The sequence below is a fragment of the Gopherus flavomarginatus genome, chromosome 2, assembly GCF_025201925.1.
Source record: "Gopherus flavomarginatus isolate rGopFla2 chromosome 2, rGopFla2.mat.asm, whole genome shotgun sequence".
Classification (NCBI taxonomy): Eukaryota; Metazoa; Chordata; order Testudines; family Testudinidae; genus Gopherus; species Gopherus flavomarginatus.
In genome coordinates, this window is record NC_066618.1 from 289,169,248 (window position 1) to 289,192,166 (window position 22,919).

A 22,919-nucleotide genomic window follows, 5' to 3' on the forward strand; every position below is an offset into this window, starting at 1 on the left:
TTTGGGGCAGGAATTGCTCCTCACTATGTGTTTATTTGGTATCTAGTACAAAAGGGCCCTAATCTCTGACCTAATACCAATAGAAAATAACAGACACATACAGCTACAAATCAGTTGATCTAATCTGACTTTCTGTATATCGCAGGCCACCTTTAGAGCTGGGCAGCTGGAGAGAGGAAGCTGCTGGCTGAGAGCCCAGCTCTGAAGACAGCACTGCCAACGACAGCAGCAGTGCAGAAGTAAGGATGGCCTGGTCTGGTATATCACAGGCCACCAACCAGACACCTCATACCAAGATCAACAACCAGAATTAGATCAATTGTGAGGAAGAAGGCTGTTTAATGTTAGTAAAGTAGACCAAAGTGATACTGTGCACCGCAGGCTTCTGAACAAAATATAATACACCATCTCTTTCCTGTTTTATCACCATCTTCCAAATGAGGAACAGTTTAGAATGAGAAGAGCAACATCTCATTGCTCACTCTTAACCATGTTCAGATATTACAGTGACAGGATCTTCTTGTTCTCCATCTATTTATCCATCCTTCTACAGCACTTATGTATCCAGTCCCCTCTGTGTCTATCATCAATTAAATCAGTTTATGAAGTAATTAAGCCTGTTGGCATTAATAGAAATGCATTTCAATCCCAGTTTAGATAATACTATCAAATAACACTTTCCATTTATAAAATATACCAGGATTTCTCCCAGAAAGAAAGATGCCACAAGTTTTAATGTGTTTTTAATAGTACATCATTTGTATTTTTATACAGAGTGGAAAAAAGGTTTTTCTCCTCCCTTGAACCATATACACCAAATTATTTGTATTAACTATAAAGAACATAATCAAAAATTAGTATTAACCTAACTTTTCAGGCATTGGAAGTGGCAGTACAGCTTTGTGACTTGGTAGTGACTTAGATTACCATTAGAATTGGAAAAAAATGCTTTGATATAAATAAAAGGGATGTTTTAATGTGATTCAATAATCAGTGTCTGTCTCTGATCTCTCCAGCTCACCCTCAGCCATTCTTCTCCTTGATCTGAATTCCCCAGTGACTCCTCTGTAGCATTTCACGTTGTGCCGTACATCAGAACTGGCTTCCTCCCCCTTGTTCCTTGATTTCTGTGGAAGTCCTCAGCTTCATCTTCTTGTGGTGTCTCCATGTGCCAGGGCATCTAGGACTTCCTAGTATTTTTTTTACTGTGAAATTATGACCTGCTGGTTGACATGTCACTTTAAATAGAAACTCCTTGTTTGTATTATGTTCCCTCAGGCCAGAAAGGAACTGCCACTTCCTTTTAAGTCTATTCATTTTCTTAAGGTCAGATTGGAGATTAATAACTGACTTATTTCCTTCATCAGAGCAGTATTCTACTTGTCTGGCTTTCCTGATGACCCCATCTTTATCTGAGAAGCTGTGATCCTTATAACAATATCACTTGGCCTTGTACTGATCAACAGCCCCCTGGGATGTAATCAGTATTTATGGGACATTCAGGACCTTCCACAAGGTTATCGCTGGGGGGATGATGGATGAGAGTCCCTTCAAGGATTCTCATTATGCTGTTTTCTGGTTTTCTTTCCACTTCATCTACAAGATGACTCTCCACTGAGCTAACCTTTGCATATACCCCTCCACACATGGCATTGATCTGATTATTAATGTGTCTTTTGTTCATAGCTACATTAGATTACACATTACTGGCTGTAACCCTGTGGCTGCTCCATGGCTGCATACACATCAACCACATGAAGCCTATCAGCCATCAGTCTTTATGAGGCAGAAGTCCATGTGAGCTGGGTAAAATCCACCCCTTACTTGGGGCCCAGTTATGAGAACTGCAGTGTACTTCCCTTTTTCCAGGCCTTATGCAGCTTCTACTCCAGACAGTGGGGTGGAATAGTGGTTGCAGCTCTGTTAAGGGCCATGGATCCATTCCCTCATCATCTCCCTCCACACCAGATAATGGAAGACTGGTGCCAGACTCTCTCCCCTGAGTGAAGGGGTGTGGAGGCCACCAGTATAGCTGTATGTCCAGTGGCTCCTCTGTGCATTCATCCTGCAGGACATAAGTAATATAGAAGAGTTTGCACAGGCCCTCAGCCTCAGGGAGAATTTCACCCCTGTGCTCATAACCACTCAAGTCAATGATGCTAACTATGGACTACTAAGGGATCAGCCCCATGGTTTGCAGCTCCACTCACCCCAATTAAAGTCATTCCATTGGAGATTCAAGGTTCATTACCTAGTGCATGGGCAACATCTTCTCCAGGATACTCTATGCTTTCAGCCAGTACCATCGTGCTGACCCTACCTCAGGCGGGAGGCCTTGCAAGCTGCGTCACACCAATGGCATGTGGTATGATCCACATTTTCTTCTTCACATATCAGTCAGAGAATCTATAACAACATTCTTGGTAGGAGGAACACAATTTTCAGGAAAAAAGAATTTGGAGGGTACTGGCATGTCCCTTGCTCTTAGGTTTGCCAACCCTCCAGGACTGGTGGGGGCTGAGGGACAGCCACTAAGAACACTTCAGTGGTGCCTGAGAGGGACAGAAAAATTATTATTTGGATGTTTAGCTTGGATCTTTCCTTACCGCAGATGGGGACTAGAACTTTATGTGACATGGCCAGAGGGATGAGCCACAGAAGACCCACAGAGAGGCCTCAGCCAGCAGGAGGCACTGGAGGACCCCTTCCAGCATCGCATCCTGACACAAAAGTGTGCTGCATATGGTGAATACACCACCTTCCAGGCATTAATTGCAGCATTTAAAGCCCTTGAATATCCTTACGCGCTTGAAAATAAGTAACAATATTTTTAAGCAGTTTCCTGAGTAATGACAGATGTTGCACACTGATTTGCTAAGTTTATTTAAAAACATTTTTCACCAGGATTGAAACAACATCCCAAGCCTCTAGCGTTCCAGTTAAATATTTTATATTAAAACTCTGGCACTTCAGCAAAACAGATCTAACCTTCAAGCTATGCAAGAGAATGCTACTTTTCAAGGTTTGAATTAATTTTTCAGAAGGAGATTTAATGAGAAATTTACTTGGAAAAGAGAATTTTGAAGAGTAGCCCCACCCCAAAAAGTATTCATAGTCTCCACTCTTTTTAAAGACTATATTATTATTATTTTATTTATTATTATATTATTATTATTTTATTATTGCAATAGAAGTCCCAGACATGGGCAGGGCCCCATTGTGCTAGAAACTGTACAGTCATAGAACAGAATGACAGTCTTGCCCCCAAAAGCTTAAAATCTAAATACATAATAAGAGCAAACAGGTGAATACAGACAGGAAAGGAAAAGGAAACGAGGCAATAGTTGCCAGCATGACATGCAGTGGCCTCAGTGCAACATATTGTTAGGCTTTTATAGACATCACCACAAATAAAATAATAGTAATCTTAATAAAATTAGCACATATAAATAAGCAACTTGAGTCCAACATGCCAGATTCTTAATTTTAGCTAAATCTAAATAATTGTAAAATTCTCTTATCTAGGATTAGGGGAAACAGTTTGGAAAATATGAACTGCTTGAATCTTTATCTGTTTTTCTAACCAGCAATTCTTCTACTGCAGGGGTAGGCAACCTATGGCACGTGTGCCGAAGGCGGCAGGCAAGCTGATTTTCAGTGGCACTCACACTGCGCGGGTCCTGGCCACTGGTCCGAGGGGCTCTGCATTTTAATTTAATTTTAAATGAAGCTTCTTAAACATTTTAAAAACCTTATTTACTTTACATATAACAATAGTTTAGTTATATATTATAGACTTGTAGAGAGAGACCTTCTAAAAATGTTAAAATGTATTACTGGCACGCAAAACTTTAAATTAGAGTGAATAAATGAAGACTCGGCACACCACTTCTGAAAGTATCAGAGGGGTAGCCGTGTTAGTCTGGATCTGTAAAAGCAGCAAGGAATCCTGTGGCACCTTATAGACTAACAGACGTTTTGGAGCATGAGCTTTCGTGGGTGAATACCCACTTCGTCAGATGAAGTGGTTATTCACCCACGAAAGCTCATGCTCCAAAACGTCTATTAGTCTATAAGGTGCCACAGGATTCTTTGCTGCACTTCTGAAAGGTTGCCGACCCCTGTTCTACTGCATTCTGTTGCTCTATCCTTTTAAATTAAATGAATATCTAAATCATAAGGGGCAATTCTCTACAAGTTACCTAGTCACCCCCATTCAAAGCAAAACCTGAAACCATTCCAACATGGCTTAAACACTCAAGTGACAGTCATATCACAGCAGACCATTTAACTGACAAAATATTATTCTTTGAGTATAACATTTAGATTGAATTGATAAACATGCATCTAGCTACATCTAGCTAAGGTGTAGGTATCTTATTCTCATGATGTTATGGGAATACCTGGAATGCCTCTGGATTCTAATATCTGAAGTCATTAGTATATGTCACATAGTCAAGTTTTTAATATTTAACTCACTTCCTTGGCTCCTAGGCAAGAGGCCTCAATCTGTTTTTTGTTGTGTACTAAGCTACTTACAAATCAAGCCTTCTTCACTGACCTCCCCTTACTGGTTCCAAGATTATAAATGAATCATTTTTCTCAGACATCACAATGCAGTGATACAAACAAATGAAGCCCTACCAATTTCACAGTCCACTTGGTCAATTTCACAGTCCTAGGATTTTAAAAATCGCAAATTTCATGATTTTAGCTATTTAAATCTGAAATGTCATGGTGTGTAATTGTTGGGGTCCTGACCCAAAAAGGAATTGGGGTGGTGTCACACACTCATTGTAGGGGTGGGGGCTGCAGTACTGCTACCCTTACTTTTGCACTGCTGCTGGCAGTGGTGCTGCCTTCAGAGCTGGGCAGCTGAAGACAGAGCAGCCGCCAGCAGCAGTGCAGAAGTGAGGATGGCATGGTATGGTGTTGCCACTCATACTTCAGTGCTGCTACCTGCAGAACTAGGCCCTCAGTCAGCAGCTGCCGCGGTCCGGCCACTCAGCTCTGAAGGCAGCAGCGCAGAAGTAAGGGTTTTAGAGTATTCCCACCTTTACTTCTGCGCTGCTGCTACGGAGCGCTGCCTTCAGACCTGGGTGCCTGGCCAACAGCCGCCACTCTCCAGCTGCCCAGCTCCAAAGTCAGAGCAGAAGTAAGAATGGCAATACCGCAACCCCCTTGAAATAACCTTGTGACCCCCCCTGCAACTCTCTTTTGGGTCAGGACCCCCAATATGAGAAACACTGGTCTCCCCCTTGAAATCTGTATAATATAGAGTAAAAGCAGACAAAAGGCCAGATTTCACTGGGGGAGACTAGATTTCACGGTTCGTGACGTGTTTTTCATGACCGTGAAATAGGTAGGGCATTATTCATAGAAAGTCACAACTTATGTGTAAGCTGTTCTGGAGTGACTTTTTAATATGTTTTTCTACATTGCCTAGCACAATCAGGCCCCTGATCCATCTGACAGGAGCCCTTTGATGTTTCCATGACATAGTTAATAAATAGTAATAATCATTAATTGCCCTACAAATATGCAGCCCACACCTGAGCTCCAAGGTTTCAGGGGATTCCATCTAAATTTCATTGGGGATGGTCTTCATGGAGTGCCAGGAGTGGACCTACTAATGGTAGAAAATTCTTCTGACCTATCCAGTTCTGGCATCCCTACGCAGGGTGTATCTGCTCTCACTGGCAGCTAGGCAGTTTGTCTATCCCTGATTGGGACGAATGTGGGCTGTTCACACTCACTTCCCTCCAGGCTTGGCCATTCTCTACCTCCACTCACTTTGCTCTTGGTGACCATCTGCCTCACTCTAACCCCTGGAAGCCCACCCTTTCATCCACCAACTTGTAGTCTTCCCCCGGCTTGGTGCTTTCCATTGCTGGGCTAGATTACAAAGGCTGTTCCTTGCTGCTCTTCCGTTTTGTGCTCACTTTCCTGTTCCCTTTTCTCCTCTTCTTATCTATCCTGCTTAGGCCACCAGACTAAGCTAAGTGCCCAAGAGCACCTGCTTCTAGTTAGGTCCTTACATGGGAGGCAGAGAGATGCAGCCAAGTCCTCAAGCTCCTGTTCCTTTCCCTGTGAAGACACGAAACTGAACGAAACACTGGGGAGCTGCGACTAAGTAAAACTGGCTCTTTCCCAATTAGCTATTTCCCGCTGGTTTCTCACAGCTAGTCAGCTGAACCGTCACTTAGGGAGCCCCCTACTGTGAGGAGCCAATGCTCAAAGCCCCTTACTGTGAGGACCCAATGCATTCTTTCCCCTGAGGTCAGGACTGTCACCCCTACTCCTACAGTAGTAGTTACAAGTCACCTCCCACAGCCCCAGCATGGCTCATTTTCCTCTACCTCATGCAGATTCTAGTAAGCAGTGAGGGGAGGAGGAGAGACAGGAGGAGCTGGAGTCTCTAAACACCTTTAAAAATATGGAAACCACTCTGGAGTCTCCACAAAGGGAGGGTGATGCTCCAACTGGGATTTAGTGTTTAAAAGATCTGAATGTTGGGGCCTTGTGCAAAAGATTCTGGGACTTACTGCTCCAAAATGGGGCAGTAGGACTGCTGCCCTCAAACTGCACTGCCAGGAGTAGGCAGACCAGGCTGTCCCTTAGAAAAGAGCAATGTGGCTGACACATGCCCTGAATCATCACAGTGGGGAATTGGGTTGCTGTGACTACACCAGAAGAACAGAAGAGAGAGAATGTGACATCTCCAAACTGGATAGGAGAGAAGCAGACATGAGAGGCAGTTCCCTGAGAAGGTATAGAGGGTAATAGACCAGGTGTCTGCCTCTCCTGGCATAACTTTTTAGTGTGTATTTATCAGGGTTTTTACACACTTTCACACTGAAGAAACTAGATTCAGTTTTATTCAGAGAAAAAAGTGATACCTGCATTTGTTCGAGCAAGCGGTGGAATCAAAAAGTCACAGTCCCATGGATTGATGACCACAAAGGTAATTCCAAAATAACAGTACTTGAACCCCAGAGTAATCCTTATCCCCAGCTTTGGCTGCTCCTAGGCTTCCTTATTTTGAAGACTGGATGTTCCCATCTCAAAGGCTGAATTCCACTTTCATTACACTCTGGACTGGGTCTAATGAGTCAAACCTGCCACCGTGGGCAAGCAGCAATTGACCTGCAGCTCCTTATTGGGTTCCATCAACTGAAACCAGAGTTCAGCAGCAGGAGACTCCTAACACTCAGCTACATCCTGGAATTCAGATCCTCTAGCTGGAAAGGGTGAAGAGCAAAATCAAATCCAGACACCCTCTCCCTGTCCCACACCCCCACTACAGGACAATGAAAGTCATTCTGACATGTATCCAGCTCAGATATAGAGAGGGCTAAACACACAGATGTTCAGCACCTTTTGAGAAGAGATTAGAACCTTTCGTAGTTAGGCGCATAAAACCATCTTATTCTGTACATCTTGAATCCAGCTATTCCGAATTGCCTTAGCCTCCTGGGATGGGAAGTAACACCTTTATGGTAAGGTTAGCTTGTTAAAACTCTAATCTCTACAGTAAGACAGGAGCTCTGGGTATCTCTGGCTGTTCATTTAAATAAAAAAAAATAGAACTTGTTTTTCAAACTAAATTCTCCTTTTACTCCATGGTACCAGTAGCTAGATTTTCCCCAGTGACTAGTCCACTGGCAGCATAAAAAGAATAAATTACTAAGCATGAAATACCCCCAGTCTGCTGAGGACTGCTTCAGAAGTGGGGCCCAGTGGCTGTAAGACTAGCTACGCTCATTGATTTCTGTGGAAGAAACAAACTCCTGCTGTGACATTAACCTGCATGTCTGGCTTTATTACCTAAATAATCATAACCCTCATAATCAGCATCTGAGTGCTGAAGGAGCTGCAAGGGCTTAAAAATCAAGAAGCCAGGAGAGTTGCAAATGCATGTCTGGAATAGCCTCCTGTTTATCTTGCCTCCTCACTGCATGGAACATTAAGCTGTTGTTGCCTTGGGGTTTTTTGAGCCAGACTGATGGGAAAATCATGTGACACTTCTTCAGAGTCCACTTATCTTAATTGTACTAAATGTTTTTTCCCAAGAGGCAGGTGATGTTCAGGAAGGCCTGGAAGAGACATTACCTGATGTAAGGTAGCTGACAGAGATGAGAAGTCGCACTTTGCACAGTCCAGTGGGCTGGAGGTGACACTCATGTTCTTTGTCAAACTCCACAGACTTGGCAATAGTCCCTCCCTCTGTCTCTGTTGGCAACCCTGCTTTTTAAATGGTGCTTATGACTGGTGGTGAGAGGATCTGCGTCTGTGTGGGCTAAGTACATTGTGCGGTTAGGGCTGTATCTTTCTGTAGGGTATTAAGCTCAAATGGGAGGTTACGACTGGGTACATTTTGACCAAATTTTATTTATTTTCCTCTCTTTAAAAATAATTAATAGTGAAAGCCTGATCTTAAGTGCACTAAAGTCAAACTTCAGTGGGCTTTGGATAAGGTGTCCAGTTAATGTCTCTGTGCCGATGCTCTTGGAGACTGAAATCCTTTATCCAAAGGGAAAATGGAACAGAAGCAAGAGCAGCAGTGAAAGATTCCCCATGCAGCCTGCCAAAGAGCCTTAACTGTGCTCTAGAGCAGTGGTGGGCAACCTGTGGCCCATGGGCTACACGCAGCCCGTCAGGGTAATCTGCTGGTGGGTCATGAGACAGTGTTTACATTGACTGTCCGCAGGCACAGCCTCCTGCAGCTCCCAGTGGCCAAGGGTGACCAGACACAAAGTGTGAAAAATTGGGACAAACGGTGGGGGCTAATAGGTGCCTATAGAAGAAAATGCCCCAAATATCGGGACTGTCCCTATAAAATAGGAACATCTGGTCATCGTACAGTGGCCGCGGTTTGCAATTTCCGGCCAATGGGAGCTGCGGGAAGTGGTGGCCACAGCTCCCATTGGCTGGGAACGGCGAACCACAGGCACTGGGAGCTGCGAGAGGCCGTGCCTATGGACGGTCAATGTAAACACTGTCTCACGGCCCGCCAGCAGATTACCCTGAAAGGGCTGCGTGCAGCCTGCAGGCCGCAGGTTGCCCACCACTGCTCTAGAGAGAGCAGCTTTCAAGATGAGAGGACGATCCAGTCTCCATAGCCACTGAGTCCTTGTGTCCTCTGTCAGGCTGCCAGCAATGATGCAGGTCAATGCTGACTGCTGTGCTGCTTTGGTGATCGAAACACTGTCAAGCAAGAATTTATTAGTTTTGTGTATTGTGGTAGTGACTGAAAGTCCCAGCTGAGACTGGAGCCTTACGGGCTAAGTGCTGTGCAAATAGAGAGTAAGAGATATTTCCTGCCCCAAAGAGTCTATGGTTTAAATAGACAAGACTGATAAAGGTAGGGAGGAAGAATGTGCTATGATTCCTGTTTTACAGTTTGGGAATTGAGGACCAGAAATTTCTGGAAGAACTAGGGAATGTAAATACTAGGAACCTGGCTTCTAGAACCAATCTGCCCCTTATCCCCTGTACACGACCAGCACAGCCACCCAAGAACAACCAGACTTTGACTTAATATGTTCAGTCTAAACTCTTATGAGACTGGCCTGATGAAACACATGAGATAATACTGATCTACCACAGCATGTATGGAATCCAGGTGTCCACACACCCATGTATAGACTACACCTGCCTTCTTGCCTACCAGACTAGGACAGATGATGGTGATAAATGGTAGTTATTGTGGACGGCTATGTATGTACACTAAAAGATACAGGGCTCAGCAATTGTTTGGAGAATCATCCAAAAGTAGGGTCTGACCAAAAAATATGCATTTAACCCCCACTACCACCACTGCCCCTGCAACCCAACAAACCTGACCTTAGCATTTCAGAACTCTGAAAACCATTTCTCTAAACTTGTTGCTAAAGACGGATGAGAGTTTGAGGGGGTTCTTATTCCCTAAAAGCAGCTCACCTGTCCCTTAGCCTTACCTTGCTACATACAAGGCAGTTTTAAAGAGAAAGGACTGCCCTCTTTTCAAAGGAACCAGCCTAACTAGCTGAAGACTTAGTAGTGTGGTATAGAATCCACTCATCCACCAATCCGTATTGCTTTCCCTCCATTTAATCTGATCTACTCTAATCCTTTTATAGTGCCCTCATCATGCCATTGATGCACCCAGTTTGAATCATTCCCTGATTTGGACAGAGTACAAATTAAAAATCATTTGCCGCTCATAAATAATTTTAAAAATCTGGTGGCAGTGGCAAGCACAGGAAACATGGATTTTGCTGTAATGAGACGGGGCACACAATGCACAAGGAGCAGGGGGAGAATCTATTCTTAGACATAGTAACTTGTGGGTTACAAAACCCAAAAGTTACATGTGGATTTCCCCCCTTCTACCCTCCTCCACAAAATAAATAATTGAAAACAACACTTAGTGACTGCGTTTTCTGCAGAAAGGACAGAGCTTGCATTGGTAACATGCTCACTGCTGCACCTAGTATTGGAGTCTGGATTGGCAGAGGCTATATACAGAGAATGGAAAGATCTACCAATCTACACCATAAGCTGATGCAGTACACTGTAGAATGGTGTACTAGTTTAGGGAGATACCACTAGACCCTTACAGTAATTACAATGAAAGTGTTGTTTCTACTTTTCATTATCTCCCTTTAAATTAGGCACAGTTTGCAGTTACTTAGAGCTAACACATGAGCAAGTGAAATTCACAGATGGTGTCACATGGAGAAGGAGCATATTACTTGATGCTAATGTAGTTCGGATTGCATTTGGCAGGCAGACACACATTCTGGGGTATTTGGTTTGTATCTTAAGGCTTCTTCTTAGACTGAATTATTATCTCAGATATGTCTGCAGCTTCCAGGAGCAGCTGCCAATGTTGCTGTAGCATTACTTTTCAGAGCTGTTATATATTCTGTAACAACAATAGCGAGAGATGGACAAGTATTATCCAGGGTTTTGTGGTGGTTGTTTTTTAAATGGCGAACTAAGGCTTTCAGATCCTCATTTTCAAAAAGTTCCTTCTTATTTCAGGTGCCAGCTTTAGACTCCTGGTGACTAAATTTTCAGTGATTCTGAGCATCCATATATCCAACTGAGGGCCATGAGAACTGTGGGTGCTCCACACCCTTGAAAATTAGTTCCCCTCCCTGTCTATAATTTGAACACCCAAAAAATTAGAGGTCCCTTTGAATAATCAGAGCCTATGTGACCTGTCTCAAGAATACGCGTCAGTGGCAGAGATGGGAGTGGAATCCAGCCCTCCCATCTTCCTAGCTTCCATACGCACCGTTGGACAATGGTAGGCACTGTGTTGCTCCTATTTGTTTTCCAAATGCTGTTATTAGGTCAAACTGTCTTGAACTTCAGGAGAGTTTGGATCTGAATATTGAGGACTTAGACCTATTTTAGAATAGACCCAGTCAATTACTATTATCCTTATCATTTTTGCAATAGTACCTAGGAGCACTAGTCATGGACCAAAACCCCATTGTGCTAAGAGCTGTACAATCCCAGAACAAAAACCAAACAGTCTGTGCCCCAAAATGTTTACAGTGTAAGCATAAGTCAAGAGTCAACAGATGGCTACAGACAGATGGAGAAGTACAATGAAACAATGGGACAATATGGGTCAGCATCATCAGAAGTGGTATCAGTGCACCATTCACTTAAATATTCTCCATCTTATTTATTTGGGGATTGGTCCTGCTTTGCGCAGGGGGTTGGACTAGATGACCTCCTGAGGTCCCTTCCATCCCTGATATTCTATAATAAGCATCAGGATGAAGAAAGTTTTAGGGAAGGATTGGAAGGAGCATAATGAACTAGATATAATGGCAATAATGAGCTCCTCCCATGGATGAGGGGCAGCATGAGAGAAAGCACAAAATGCTTGTTTCCAAATGTAACCAGCAGGTGTTAGAGCCTGGTACCATGGGCAGGTCAGAGGTGGGAGTCAACATTTCAGCAGTGAACAAGGAATAATAGGTAGGGTAGGGATAAGCCATACAGAATCATCAAGCTCATGTCTGATGCAATAGAGAAGGGGAAGCCAACAGAGGGATTCAAGGAGAGGGATGACATGGTCAAAGTGATGGGTTATGAGAATGATCTTTGCAGCAGCATTCAGAATAGAAATGAGTGGGGATGAGGTTGCATTTATCAAAGCCCGAGAGAAGGATGTGGCAGTAATCAAAACATGAGGTGATGAAAGTCAGGTCTCCAATTTTGGTACCAAATGCTTCCAAATTTCGGGAGAGTTTCGATCCGTATTAGGCTCATCTCCAGTTGTTCCCAGAGTCTTTTGTTCTGAAACTTCTTCCATTTTCCTCTGTGTCTTCTTTTGGTCTCTTTGACGTTACTCTGCTTTCTTCATGTGAAACAGCTGGCTCAGCATGAGAGGGTGTTTTCAGAGTGAATCAATAGCTCAGCTGAGCCATTGATTTGCTCTGACGAGATTTCCCCATGCAGCTCACATGGCAGGACAAGAGGGAATATGATGAAAGGAGAGTCAATACAACAGGAGTGGTGGGGGAGGTGAGAAGTGGAGAAGTAACAAGATAAGAGCTTGTTGTACATTGAACCAAAGCCGAGACTTTGAAATGGTTATGATCAGTTGCTGCCTTTACTAGAGGAGGAAGGAAAAGGAACTGGAGCTGGTATCTCTTCTGAACAAGATTCCTGCACTTCCGCTGATAGAAATGTATGTGCCCAGAATGTAATAAGCACCCTTTCTGAACCTGCCTTTCATGTTATCACAGGCAATATGGGTATGAGTGAGCGTGGACAGAACCAGTCTTATCCCACATGACTGCAGAGTACCATAGTGATGGGGAATCAGGTCCTCTAATCCATGAGGTTTAAGGCCTATCTATCTCAGGGGTTCTCGGACTGGGGGTCGCAAGGTGGTTACTTTGGGGTCGCAAACTGTCAGCTCCATGGGGCTAACAGCCCTGAGACCCCATTAAAATAAATTACCCCTCCCTCCATTTTAACCTATAAGAGGGGTTACACTCAGAGGCTTGCTGTGTAAAAGCGGTTACCACTATAAAAAGTTTGAAAACCACTGATCTGTCTATCTATCAATCACACATCCAGTAGCTTCTGAAATTCAGCAGCTAGTAAGAATCAAATTCAAATTAAATGTGTCCATGTCTTTACTTATTTTAAATTAAGAAAGACCAATAATCAATCAATTATAACGTATTATTTTTATCCTTAGATTAAAGGCAATGTTGACCCACTGGTTTGACTTTTCCAAACTTCACTCATGACAGTGAAGCTGAGCATGGAAATTCTCTTACATACATGAAACTATACATGTTGTTCAGAATTGTCCACTGTTAGGATCTAAGAAGGTGTAGGACCCACTCTCAGTGTTCTTTGATCATGGGTACGTGTTACTTGCCGGCTCACCTAAGAAGCCCCTTGCCTCCTTCACTGTATATGCAGTAAGGATGTGATCCAGACCCTTGAAGTCTTTGCATGGATTGCAATGAGTCAGAGCTCTGTTGGTTCTGATTCCTATATGATTGTTCTTACAGAAAACAAGATGGTTTGGTATAGGATAAAGGTTTTCTTGTCACTTCTTTGGAGTGACCTGCATAGCTGGGTTTTTCACTCAGCCATCTCAATTTTAGATCAGTGAAGCCTTTATACCACACTATTATTTTTCTAGCTATATATTATTATCCTTATAGTGTCGATCAGCACTAGGAGTGGGATTTTCAAAATGTTTACTAATATGCAAGCTGTGGAGAGGGATAGCTCAGTGGTTTGAGTATTAGTTTGCTTAAACTGAGAGTTGTGAGTTCAATCCTTGAGGGGGCCATTTAGGCATCTGGAGCAAAAGTCTGTCAGGGACAGTACTTGGTCCTGATGTGAAGGCAGAGGATAGAACTAGACTCAATGACCTTTCAAGGTCACTATACATATATCCCAGTGAAAGTTAAGCATTGACTTCAATAGGTACAGTTAGGCCACTAACGCTGAGCAGTTGGGAAAGCCCACTCCCAATACTTTATCCACATACTGTATATCTTTGTTTTGAAACGCTGGCTTCCATTCAGTTTAAGTAGTTTACTCTTTTGCTGCCCCAGTAACAGGGTCTCAGCTAATGAAGCTGGTCTCCTCAGTGAAGATATAAAACAGCAATTCACTCGTTCCCTCTTCATATGCATGGATATGAATTGCAGATATTTCTGCCTTTTATTTCCCATGGTTTCTATGTGGTGATTTATAATGTACAGCCCTTACCCATTTTTACAACTTATTTCATTTCAAAATGTCCCAGGGAAACTCTTTAAAATATTTAAACAGAACGAGGGGGGGAACATGCTGCTATGTTTAGTCAGGCTTGTGTGTACTTTCTCCTATCCCTTTTAACCAGTGTGGGGATTTTACTGCACACTACCGAACAAATTACATGTTTAATACAGTAGAATATGTGTTGGCTTTGGAAGAAAAGCAAAAGCATATTTACATCAGGTTAAAGCAGAGGTCACTTTATCTAAAGTAATTGAAACTGAAGAAAGGAGAGAAGAAAAAGAACACAAGATACCAATTTAGATGGGATTTTTGGTTTCTTTTCTCATTAAAGAGTGGTACAATATCCGCCAGGGCACGTCTACACTGCAGCTGGGAACATGCCTCCCTACCCTGGTAAATAGACATGTTCTAGTTCTACTTGAACTAGTGGGCTAAAAATAAGATCATGTATGTTATGGCGTGGGCACTGGAATGGGCTAGCCTCCCAAGTACGGCACCCCCTGGCTCTGAACTTGGGTGGCTAGTCTGTGCCTCTGCACATGCTACATCCACACCACTAATTTTTTTAGCATACTAGCTCAAATTCCTATCTACCTGGGCTGTGGGACACTCCCAGCTGGAGTGTAGACACACACTAAGAGGCAGTAAGTAAATGGAGACCTCAGGGAATAAGATTAATATAGAAATAGCAGTAGAGGGTTTGGACAAATTAAATCAGTCAGGATCAAGTGAAATCCACCCTGGGCCTATTAGAGAGATAGCATAAGAGTTTACAAAACCTATTAGTGTACAGGATTGTACACCTATACTGTGCTGGAAATGGGATTACTCCTCCTCTGAAATCTTCCTGGGCTTCCTGAAAGGCCTGGACAATGGGGAAGGATGATTTAATAGTAAACTGGAGATCTCAGTTCTATTCCCAGTTTTTCCACTGACTAACTTTAAGCAAGTCACATAACCTTTCTGTTCCTAAGATTCTTTCCCCAAGAAATAGGGCCAATGAAGTTGACCTATATCACAGCAGTGGCATGAGGGTCCAAGGGGCACACAAGCCTCACGCTGGTTTTGTGCACAGAGGTGATTATTACTATAAGTGTTTGCAAAGCAGCGTGAGACCTCTGCATGAAAGGCAATGCAAAAGTGCCAAGTACTAATACATTTGAGATTGGAGTCAGAAGATATGACTGACTACACAAAGGAACAGATCTGCTAGTGTAAGACATTCACATAGTCTCTTTTCAGAGCAGAACTGCACTTTTAATGGCAAGGTTTTCAATCCTTTCACTACTGATCATGGGCAGAGCTTGATTAGGGAACCTCAACATTCCTCTTGCCTCCTGGAAAATCTGCCTCCTTCTCCCTTCTTTCCTATCCATAATGAATGGTAAATCTCTTTCCCATGCTAGCCCCCACCATCTGGAGTTGCTTTCTTGTTTCTTCAGGGACCTGAGGCAGCTCTCACTCTGATGTAAACCATGAGCAACTCCATGAAAGACACCAATGTGAGATGACAATCATACAGAAGAAGGACCATATTGAGTCAGACCAACGGTCCATTTAGCCCAGTATCCTATCTTCTGACAGTGGTCAATGCCAAGTGCTTAAGAGGGAATGAACAGAACAGGCAATCATCCAGTGATCCATTCCCTGTTGCCCATTCCCAACTTCTGGCAAACGGAGGCTAGGGACACATCAGAGCATGGTTTTGCAGCCCTATCCATCCTGGCTCATAGCCATTGATGGATCTATACTCCATGAACTTATCTAGTTCTTTTTTGAATCTTGTTATAGTTCTTCACAACATCCTCTGGCAAAGAGTTCCATGGGTTGACTGTGTGTTCTAAGAAGAAATACTTCCTTTTGTTTGTTTTAAACCTGCTGCCTACTAATTTTATTTGGTGCCCCCAGTTCTTATGTTAGGAGAAGGAGTACATAACACTTCCCTATTTACTTTTTCAACACCAGTCATTATTTTATAGACCTCTATCATATCCTCCCTTATTCATCTCTTTTCCAAGCTGATAAATCCCAGTCTTATTAATTTCTCCTCATATGGAAGCTGTTGCATACCCTTAATCATTTTTCTTGCCTTTTTCTGTATCTTTTCCAATTCCAATATATCTTTTTTGAGATGAGGCAACCTGATCTGCATGCAGTATGCAAGATGTAGGCATACCATGGATTTATGTTTTCCAATGTACATTACTTTGCATTTATCAACATTGAATTTCATCTGCCATTTTGTTGTCATCACCCAGATTTGTGAGATCCCTTTGTAATTCTTCACAGTCTGCTCTGGCCTTAGCTATCTTGTGTAGTTTTGTATCATCTGCAAATTTTGCCACCTCGCTGTTTACCCGTTTCCAGATCATTTATGAATATGTTGACCAGTATTGGTCCCATAGAGACCCCTGGAGGACACCACTATTTACTTCTGTCCATTCTGAAAACTGACCGTTTATTTCTACCATTTGTTTCCTGTCTTTAACCAGTTACTGATCCATAAAATGACCTTCCCTCTTATCCCATGACAGCATACTTTTTTTAAGAGAATTTGGTGAGGGACCTTGTCAAAGACTTTCTGAAAATCTAAGTACACTATATCCACTAGATCACCCCCATCCACATGCTTATTCACCCCCTCAAAGAATTCTAGTAGATTTGTGAGGCATGATTTCCCTTTACAAGAACCATGTTATCTCTTTCCCAACAAATTATGTTCATCTGTGTTTCTAAGAATTCTGTTCTTTAATATAGTTTCAACCATTTTCCCTGAAACTGAAGTTAGGCTAACTGACCTGTAATTTCTGGGATCACCTCTGGAGCCCTTTTAAGAAATTCGTGTCACATTAGCTATCCTCCAGTCATCTGGTATAGAAGCTGATTTAAATGATTGTTTACATACCACAGTTAGTAGTTCTGCAATTTCACATTTGAGTTCCTTCAAAATTCTTGAGTGAATACCATCTGGTTTTGGTGACTTATTATTGTTTATTCCAAACCTCTTCTAATGACACCTCAATCTGGGACAGTTCCTCAGATTTATCACCTAAAAAGAATGGCTCAGGTGTGGGAGTCTTCCTCACATCCTCAGCCATGAAGATTGATGCAAAGAATACCATGTAATGGCTTTGAAACACCATTTCCCCTGCCTCATACTAACTCTACATACTGTCTCTCCAAAGAATGTTGTGGGACCAACCTTAATATATATAGAGAGAGGTATGCCTACCTCATGGAGCTGGAAGGGGCCCTGAAGGGTTATTGAGTCCAGCCCACTGCCTTTACTAGTAGGACCAAATCTCTAGGTGGCCCCCTCAAGGACTGAGCTCACAACATGGGTTTAGCAGGCCACTGAGCTATCTCTCCCCCAGCCCTTCACTGTTGGAATTTCCTGAGACTTGAGCGATTGACCTGCCAACATAAGTGTTAAAGTGATGTTATTTAAAATAATGATATTCATTAATAATTTCATGTGTTTAAAATGAAAATAAGAAGAGAAGATATCTGGAGTTATTAGGCTTAAAAGCACTAGAGGCAAGATGGTGACTTGGCCTATGCTGCCACACAGAAGTGTTTGGCACATAAAGCACCTCTGTTATTAGCTTGCATGACCTCCCCACATGATTGGTCTGTATGTGGAGGGTGGAGCTGGCTCCATGCTGATACTAGTCCCTACCCAGCAATGAGTGTGTGGGGAGTGCAGGAAATGGGAGAAGCATTGGCTCTGCCTCTAGCATACTAAAGAGCACAGCTGAGTCAGTGAGGGAGGGGAAGGTAACATGCAGATTACTCTCCCCCACCCCTGGATCAAAGTGGGTGCCAGGGAAGGAACTGTGACTCTGAGTCCCAATTTCTTTCCCTGATCTGTCTTACAATAGCCCAGCTCTGCACCTCCCTTTAAAAAGGGTGAGAAATAGTCTCATCCATGCCGAAAATTTGTAGGTTCTACCTGTCTCATGGCATTTTCAAGCTCCATTGTCTTTGGCAACAGATCTTATAGTATCCTTCATCCAGAAATATTCACTAGCTATGATCAGTAAAATGATTGTAAAAAAGTACCTTCCTGTTCATCCCATCTGCTCCTTCTGCATATATTCCAGCCAGATCTGCTAGCTAACTTGCTTTTCTGACAAAATTAAGTTTTTTATTGCTTTCTACTCCTGTCAGCAAATCCAACCATGGTAAAGTGTGCTGGATTCTTTTCTGGCTATGAAATAACAAACAACATTGTCAACTTCTAACTTCTCCCCTCTTGGGGAGAGAGATGAAAAAACAAACATTATGTCGCAGACGTATGGTCATGTTGCTTACCGCTGTACTGGAAGGCAGTCAGATACTATGGTGATGAGCACAGTATAAGAACCTATACAGAATAGAATCTGTATTACTGGTGCAATAATCCAACTTTGCTGTCCTGTTCCAAATTGCGTTGACCATGATGAGAGTTGAGGGGTGGAGGACATACTTTTTTCTTGTAAACAAAGCAACTTTGATAGTCACTGAGAGAGAATAAAAATAGGACAGTAACATGCCTTTACATACAGGCAATTTCCAGAGTGTAATAGCCCTTTAGTTGAGAACATCCCTTATTCAAGATATTTTTAAGAGAAGTATCCTAAAAGTAGATTAAAAAAAAAGGCATGTTCTCATCTATATGTGTAGAACTGCTGTCTTTAATGAATAGAAACTTAAACCTGCTAAACTTAGCTTCTTCAAACTTACCTTGGTTTTTAAATCTCACAAGTTTTACAGAATAAGCCAAGTTTGAAGCTTCCTGCTTCAGCCAATTTTATATTATGCAAGAACAGAGAACCAGATCGTGAACACTTTACACTGGAAAGCACTTAATCATACAAGATTTTCTATTAACTCCAATTAAATTAACTGTGGAAAATTATCTACATTACTAACTCTAATTCACAGTCTAACCCTAAATTAAAGTGGCATATATGGGAAAATTTTATGTGTTTCACATCTGTATTCCTCAAAAAAAAAAGCCAGAACTATTTTTTCTGAAGGCATCACACACATGCAAAAAAATTACCTTTGGACTGAGACCAAAACATGGACAATTTCAGCTGAGATGGCTGGAACTCAGCCTCAAATATATAAGCAAACTAGAGAGAGTCCATGAAACCAGTGCTCTGGGATTTGCACTGTTACTAGTAAGCTTCTGGATCAATGTTAAGGTGTTGGCTTTCACCTGTAAAGTCTTAAATGGCTAAAGATTGGCCCACCTGACTGACCACCACTCTCCCCATAATCCACTGCCACAGCTGCAGTCAATACAGGTTAGCTGTTAGCTTCGCCTTGATATAAATAGACCAAAGGCTGCTGGCAGGACATTGTCCTACACAATGCCCACTCCTATCTGAAGTAACCCACATTTGCTGTCTTTCCTGGCATATGGCTGGGCCTTTTTGATTACTGACCAGTGCATTGTGGTGCCCATATTTGTATTTAGAGCTGCCGTTTAGTGGAAGAGGTGAACTGACTGAATATTATATCTGTCTATGTCATTTTAGCTGGCAAGAGTCTATGCATGCTGCAATAACTTAAAAGAATATGCATTAAAAATATAGTGGAAACTACCCAAATCTATTGTAAGAACAGAGTTAACTTTTGTTCCTAGCGCATGTGCAAAAGAGCCATTCAGAATTGCTGGCTCTTCAGTGGCAAGCAAGTTCTTGGGTTTGAGCTAAGCCATTCATGCAACATGTTCATTCTGGGGGGAAAATGACAATTTAATACAAAAACACAGTCAGAGATGTGTGGGTGGCACTGACAATGGCAGACCCATGTCTCAAGAGTGGAGACAGACTTTGAATACCAGACTGCTGTTTAAGCTCTAAAAGAAGCACTAAAATACATAGCTGAATATATTCACAATTACTTTATAATGAATGCATTTGCATGCATTTTTTTACATTCCTAGGTCATTTTAATCCTTTTACAGTTCTCTGTGACTCCTTTCAATGACAAGGTGGAATGCCCTTGCTGAGATCCTGAAAGGTTCATACAAACTCCTCAAAGTTTCAGATTTCCTTCTGAATTCCATATACAAATGTATCTATAATTTCCAAGTGATGCTGGGTTTGGAGTTAGGGATAGGAAGCAGTTTGGAAGTCAGTTCTCCTCAGGAAGGTTTTATCTTTTTTTGGAATGTTAGTCAGATCTAGGTTAAAGAAGTGAATTACCGTATAAACTCGATCGCAAGCCGGTTCATTTATAAGCCGACCCCCTCCCCCAAGATGGATAAGTAAAAATGGAAATTTTTTATAACCTATTCATAAGCTGACCTTATAATTCAGGGGTCAGGAAACTTTGTCTCCCGGGCCATCAGGATAAGCCACTGGTGGGCTGAGATGGTTTGTTTACCTCGAGAGTCTGCAGGCATGGCAGGACCGCCCAGAGAGGGGGGCAAGTGGGGCAATTTGCCCCAGGCCTCGGGCTCTGCAGGGGCCCCCAAGAGAACGGCTGAGGCTCTCACCCCGGCCCCAGCCAGACCCCGCCTCCGCCCCTCACCCGGAGCCTCAGCACATCCAGGAGCATCCCTGAACAGCTGCAGCGGGGCTCTGGCGGGGCTCCTGAGGTCCGCCCCACTCAGAGCCATGTGTATGGGGGCGGGGCTGCGAGCTCCACGCCGAGTGGAGGGAACTCAGGCCCCACTGGAGCTCACAGCCCCGCCCCCCTACCATGCGGCTCTGAGCGGGAAGGAGCTCAGGCCCTGCCGGAGCCATGCTGCACCGCTGTTCAGGGACGCTCCTGGATGCGACGCGCTGAGGCTCTGGGCAAGGGGGGAGCCAGGGGTAAGAGGCAGGGGCTGGGGCCGGAGGGTTTGGATAAGACGCAGAGAGTCCCGGGGACAGGGAGGGAGCAGAGGTTGGGGGGGACAATCAGGGGACAGGGAATGGGGGGGGTTGGATGGTGGGCATTCCAGGGGTCTGTCAGGACTCAGCAAGGGGGTGGATAGGGGTCGGAGCAATCAGGGGACAGGGAGCAGAGGTGGGGTCCTGGGGTGGTGGTGGGGGGTGGGGTCTCTGGGAGACGGTGAAGGGACAAGGAGCAGGATGGGTTGGGGATTCTGAGGGGGGGGACAATTGGGGGGCAGGAAGTGGGTGGAGGTCGGATAGGGGGCAGAGCCGGGCTGTTTAGGAGGCACAGCCTCCCTACCCTAAAGCTCATTCAGCAGTCTGAGGCTTGCAGAAGAGCCAAGCTGTTAGCTTTTCCATTAGGGCTACCATCCCTTTCTCTTCTCAAATGCCAAATTATAGTCTATATTTAATTTCAGTGCCATAGGGAGATTCATGTCAGGGGAGGGTAGCTTCATTTAAAATTAGCCACTGGGGGAGGGATCACATGAGAAGAGCAATATCTTATACCACCTACCTCCTTCCCAACCCTACCAAGGGAGACCTCTCCCTTGCATTCCCTGAGGCTTCAGAGGGGTTAATTCAGTGGTTCTCAAGCTTTTGTCCTGGTGACCCCTTTCACATAGCAAATCTTTGAGTGTGACCTCCTCCCCTTAAAAATTGAAAACACTTTTTTATATATTTAATACTATAATAAATGCTGGAGGCAAAGCGGGGTTTGAGGTGGAGGCTGACAGCTCGCAATCCCCAGAAATAATCTCGTGACCCGCCAAGGGGTCCCAACCCACAGTTTGAGAACTCCTGGGTTAATTTAATTTTAGCACCATGTGTCCATTCACATGCATGTGCTATTTTGAGCATTTCAGTTTTCACAACATAGGCTCATCCCAGATTCTGGAACAAGCTCAAATGCTCAGTTCGTGGAGTATGTACATAAGCTATACTAAAGACAAACCCACAGTAACTGTCTCCAGTTTGTGAGGGACCCCATGGAGCCAGTCTCTAGGAAACAGATAAATGCATGGAGGTTATGTCCATTAATGGCTATTAGCCAGAATGGGTAAAAAATGGTGTCCCTAGCCTCTGTTTGTCAGAGGGTGGAGATGTATGGCAGGAGAGAGATCATTTGATCATTACCTGTTAGGTTCACTCCCTCTGGGGCACTTGGCATTGTCCATTGTCAGTAGACAGGATACTGGGCTGGAGGGACCTTTGGTTTGACCCAGTATAGCTGTTCTTATGTTCTAACCTAAATAAAGCCAGCAGAGTATCAGAAACCTGTAAAAATATCTGACTGGATGGGCTCAGGTGTTTGGTCACAAGCTGAGGTGGTTCAAAAGTTTTGGATTTTTTTTAAGCAGATTTTTTTTTATTGTTTCTTTAAACAATCAAACACAGCAAGCAGCAAATATTTGGCCACACACTTCTGAACCCCCAAACCATATTCAGGTTTTGGCAGACTAATTTCAGCTTTTCAATTAAAAAAACCACAAGAAATTTTGAAGGAAAGCAGACATTGTCCATGATTTTTTTCTGCTTTTTAAAAACCTCTAGTTTTTGATCCAAAAAAAGTTGACGGAAAATATTTGTCCAACCCTTTTAATGAGCTTCAGTGCCTTTTAGCACTAGATGATGCTGAGAACCAGTGATACCTTGTAAAGAAGTTTTCTCAAAACTGGGTTTGTGCTGAGATGCGGAAGGTTTATTTTTCCCAGGGCCGTCCGTGGGCAGGGAGCAAGTGGGGCAATTTGCCCTGAGCCCTACAAAGGCCCCCACGAGAAT